At 43.4% G+C, this 5659-nt stretch overlaps 1 pseudogene; it reads right to left on the minus strand.

Annotated features, from left to right (window-relative positions):
* Window positions 1–450: 450 nt before the first annotated feature.
* On the minus strand, window positions 451–2880 carry LOC112251516 (annotated as a pseudogene).
* Window positions 2881–5659: the final 2779 nt, after the last annotated feature.

Here is a 5659-nt window from a genome sequence, read left to right on the forward strand (position 1 = left end):
CAGCCCAGTATAAACTATTCAAAATTGTGGGTTCATGTTTAACTTTTTATTATCTAACCAGTGTCTTTCGCAAAAAAAAAACAGTACATTTTTGGGAGATTAGAATGTACTAGAAAAAAACATCCATTCCATAAAGGCTAATGAAGCCCTTTGACCAATGGGATTATCTGAAGACAACTCACGTGGACATAATGACGACACATCAAATTGTATATTGCTATCGCCAGACTGGCATGGACATCAGTAACATTTTGACAGAACCGCAAACACAGAGACACACACATACACACGACCCTATTCTTCTAGGTATGCAGTAAATAGTAAAAACACATGTATGGTTTCAAAACTCCCTGCCTTGCCTAGACAAAACATCCAACACATGAATGCTCTACAGCAAACCGAAAAGTCAGATACTGATCCTTTATGTTTCACCACTAGCATGAGAGACAAAGACCTTCCTTCAATCTCCTCAGATGTTCCTCCCACTCATTATTTCTCCCTCCATCCCTCTCCGTCTTTCACTCGGCTGTGGGGTTGGTGATCTTGTCCACGAAGATGATGCTCTTGGTAGTCCTCCAGGATGAAGAGCAGGAAGGGCCTGTTGAGTATGATGGTGTCTGAGAGGGACATGGGCATGATCTCTATCATAGTGACAGCGGCCGTCTCAGTCCCTTTCTCGTCTAGACTCAGCACAGTCTTGTGGGTCACCTGGGGTGGGAACAGGAATGGGTTCCTTTGATGTCAGACACCATTGTCCTCTAAGTGGCCATAATATAATATAATAAAATAAAATGGAATAGAGCATTATTATTCCATCAGAGACAGAAACTCTTCTTGTACTTTGCTCCCAATTCCCTCAGGCACACAAGTGAAAAGAGACCTGAGATGGATGGTACGTATCATCAGAACCTATTCAAATCCAATTGTATTTGTTGCATGCGCCGAATGCAACAGGTGTAGTCCTTACAGTGAAATGCTTACTTACAAGCCCTTAACCAATAATGCAGTTAAGATTTTTTTTTTTAAATCAGTAAAAAATTGAAAAAAGTAACAAATAATTAAACAGCAGCAGTAAAATAACAATAACGAGGCTGTATACAAGAGGTAACGGTACAGAGTCAATGTGTGGAGGCATCGGTTAGTCGAGGTAATATGTAGATGTAGGTAGAGTTAAAGTGACTATGCATAGATTATAAACAGAGAGTAGCAGCAGCGTAAAATAGGGGTCTGGGTAGCCCTTTGATTAGCCTTTCCGGAGTCTTATGGCTTGGGGGTAGAAGCTGTTAAGCCTTTTGGACCTAGACTTGGTGCTCATGTACCACTTGCTGTGAGGTAGCAAAGAGAACAGTCCATGACTAGGGTGGCTGGAGTCTTTGACAATTTTTAGGGCCTTCCTCTGACATTGGCAAAACTTGATGATAGTGTTGGAGTCGTGCCTGGCCATGCAGTCATGAGTGAACAGGGAGTACAGGAAGGGACTGAGCACACACCCCTGAGGGGCCCCAGTGTTGATGATCAGCATGTCGGATGTGTTGTTACCTACCCTTACCACCTGGGGGCGGTCAGTCAATTGTCCAGGATCTAGTTGCAGAGGGTGTTTAGTCCCAGAGTCCTTAGCTTAGGAAACCACAACTTCAGTTTGGTTTCCTCAGAGATGGCAGAAAAGTCAGCTTTGTTATCGAAGGCACTGGCCATACGTTAAGAATAGATCATGTTATAATGAAAAAGTGCCCTATAAAAAAAATATCTTCTCACCTCCTGAAGAGGCTTTAGTTCCAAGTGCTACACAGACCACATGCCATGAACGAATAGAGAATGTTAAACTACAAAATTGTCCTATAAAATCAAGTGTTCTCACCTGAACAGGTTCTCATGCACATGCTTCAGGTATTCCTTGTTAATGAAGGCCTCCACCTGCGCCATCTTGCTCTTGGTTCCTTTGTAAGGCAGCATGACCACGGTGGAGAAGTTATGCTGGTTCAACTCTTCATGTCCACATTGACCTTGGGGGTCTGCTCGGCATCAAAGGGCTTATCCCACTTCCTTGGGGAAGTAGAGGAAATTGCTACTAAGGTGTAATAAACACGGGGAAGCCAAAAATAGACTAAATGTTACAAGCCTAAATTGTTTTTCGTTCTGCGCATACGTTTTCTTTTAATTATTAATTGACGCATCTTCTGTTTACCACGTGTGGAAACAAACAATACGTCAGTCAGTCAAGTGTATTCTATCAATGTTCTAAAAGCAAACAATAAGTGCAAGCCCGTTCTGTCCTACTACAGTGTCCTCCTACATCTGAAGAAGACGTAGTTGATGAGCACCATGTCCGTATCAGGGTCCAGATCCTTCACCAGGTGTGTGATCTTGTCCTGGGTCTTCATGGCGATGAACTTGTTGATCTCGGCAACGGGTTCTTGAAGTCAATGGTGAAGCCCTCGCTGGCGTAGAAGTGCTTGGCATCCTCCGGGAACTTGGCCAGGGGCTTGAATCCATCCCTCAGGGCCACGGCGCTGCCCAACATGTGGTTCAGGTGCTCATAGGCCTCGTACACCTGCTCCGGTGTAAAGGCACCATAGCCTAGAGCAGAGTACAGGTGGCTGTGGGTGTCTCCCTTAGCCCCAAGGGACAGCATAGCCAGGCTAGTGACAATTACCAGAGGAGAGAAGAAGACGTTCTTGATCTCAGTGTTGGCTTCGCTCAGGCTCCTACAGAGGGCAAAGGTGAAGTCTGCGTTAAGGGGGGCCAGCTTGTGCCAGCACTCCACGGCAGCATGGTGGAGGTTGTGGTCTTCTGTGTGACGGCGTGGTCCCCATTGAGGGGCGCGGCCCAGGATACGCAGAGCAACACAGTTGCTATCGCACAACAAGATATAGCCCGCATTTTATATACCTGGACACCCATTGGATTCTGGAGCAGTGGAAATACATTTTCTGGAGTGATGAATCACGCTTCACCTATGGCAGTACGACGGACAAGTCGGGGTTTGGCGGATGCCAGGAGAACGCTAACTGAATGCCAACTGTAAAGTTTTGTGGAGGAGGAATAGTGGTCTGGGGCTGTTTTTCATGGTTTGTGCTAGGCCACTTAGTTCCAGTGAAGGGAAATATTTTTTGGGGTGGGTAGATCAGCTTTAATATTGCAGATTGTAGTTTCCATCAATGTAATTGTCTGCATCATTTCCAATCCCCCATATCTTTTTTTGTAAATATATATACAGTGCCTTGCGAAAGTATTCGGCCCCCTTGAACTTTGCGACCTTTTGCCACATTTCAGGCTTCAAACAAGAGAAGATATAAAACTGTATTTTTTTGTGAAGAATCAACAACAAGTGGGACACAATCATGAAGTGGAACGACATTTATTGGATATTTCAAACTTTTTTAACAAATCAAAAACTGAAAAATTGGGCGTGCAAAATTATTCAGCCCCTTTACTTTCAGTGCAGCAAACTCTCTCCAGAAGTTCAGTGAGGATCTCTGAATGATCCAATGTTGACCTAAATGACTAATGATGATAAATACAATCCACCTGTGTGTAATCAAGTCTCCGTATAAATGCACCTGCACTGTGATAGTCTCAGAGGTCCGTTGAAAGCGCAGAGAGCATCATGAAGAACAAGGAACACACCAGGCAGGTCCGAGATACTGTTGTGAAGAAGTTTAAAGCCGGATTTGGATACAAAGATTTCCCAAGCTTTAAACATCCCAAGGAGCACTGTGCAAGCGATAATATTGAAATGGAAGGAGTATCAGACCACTGCAAATCTACCAAGACCTGGCCGTCCCTCTAAACTTTCATCTCACAAGGAGAAGACTGATCAGAGATGCAGCCAAGAGGCCATGTGGATCCCATCTGGATGAACTGCAGAGATCTACAGCTGAGGTGGGAGACTCTGTCCATAGGACAACAATCAGTCGTATATTGCACTAATCTGGCCTTTATGGAAGAGTGGCAAGAAGAAAGCCATTTCTTAAAGATATCCATAAAAAGTGTCGTTTAAAGTTTGCCACAAGCCACCTGGGAGACACACCAAACATGTGGAAGAAGGTGCTCTGGTCAGATGAAACCAAAATTGAACGTTTGGCAACAATGCAAAACGTTATGTTTGGCGTAAAAGCAACACAGCCCATCACCCTGAATACACCATCCCCACTGTCAAACATGGTGGTGGCAGCATCATGGTTTGGGCCTGCTTTTCTTCAGCAGGGACAGGGAAGATGGTTAAAATTGATGGGAAGATGGATGGAGCCAAATACAGGACCATTCTGGAAGAAAACCTGATGGAGTCTGCAAAAGACCTGAGACTGGGACGGAGATTTGTCTTCCAACAAGACAATGATCCAAAACATAAAGCAAAATCTACAATGGAATGGTTCAAAAATAAACATATCCAGGTGTTAGAATGGCCAAGTCAAAGTCCAGACCTGAATCCAATCGAGAATCTGTGGAAAGAACTGAAAACTGCTGTTCACAAATGCTCTCCATCCAACCTCACTGAGCTCGAGCTGTTTTGCAAGGAGGAATGGGAAAAAATTTCAGTCTCTCGATGTGCAAACTGATAGACATACCCCAAGCGACTTACAGCTGTAATCGCAGCAAAAGGTGGCGCTACAAAGTATTAACTTAAGGGGTCTGAATAATTTTGCATGCCCAATTTTTCAGTTTTTGATTTGTTAAAAAGTTTGAAATATCCAATAAATGTCGTTCCACTTCATGATTGTGTCCCACTTGTTGTTGATTCTTCACAAAAAAATACAGTTTTATATCTTTATGTTTGAAGCCTGAAATGTGGCAAAAGGTCGCAAAGTTCAAGGGGGCCGAATACTTTCGCAAGGCACTGTACATACACTACCGTTCAAAATTTTGGGGTCACTTAGAAATGTCCTCGTTTTTGAAAGAAAATTTTTAAAAAAAATGTCCATTAAAATAACATCAAATTGATCAGAAATACAGTGTAGACATTGTTAATGTTGTAAATGACTATTGTAGCTGGAAACAGATGATTTTTTTAATGGAATATTTCCCTGGGTGTACAGAGGCCCATTATCAGCAACCATCACTCCTGTGTTCCAATGGCACGTTGTATCAGCTAATCCAAGTTTATCATTTTAAAAGGCTAATTGATCATTAGAAACCCTTTTGCAATTATGTTAGCACAGCTGAAAACTGTTGTGGTGAAGCAATAAAACTGGCCTTCTTTAGACTAGTTGAGTATCTGGAGAATGAGCATTTGTGGGTTCGATTACAGTCTCAAAATGGCCAGAAACAAAGGACTTTCTTCAGAAACTTGTCAGTCTATTGTCGTTCTGAGAAATGAAGGCTATTCCATGCGAGAAATTGCCATGACACTGAAGATCTCGTACAATGCTGTGTACTACTACCTTCACAGAACAGCGCAAACTGTCTCTAACCAGAATAGAAAGAGGAGTGGGAGGCCCCGGTTCACAACTGAGCAACAGGACATTAGAGTGCCTAGTTTGAGAAACAGATGCCTCACAAGTCCTCAACTGGCAGCTTCATTAAATAGTACCCGCAAAACACCAGTCTCAATGTCAACAGTGAAGAGGCGGCTCCGGGATGCTGGCCTTCTAGGCAGGGTTCCTCTGTCCGGTGTCTGTGTTATTTTGCCCATCTTAATCTTTTATTTTTATTGGCCAGT

Source organism: Oncorhynchus tshawytscha, linkage group LG05 (assembly GCF_018296145.1).
Source record: "Oncorhynchus tshawytscha isolate Ot180627B linkage group LG05, Otsh_v2.0, whole genome shotgun sequence".
Taxonomy (NCBI): Eukaryota; Metazoa; Chordata; class Actinopteri; order Salmoniformes; family Salmonidae; genus Oncorhynchus; species Oncorhynchus tshawytscha.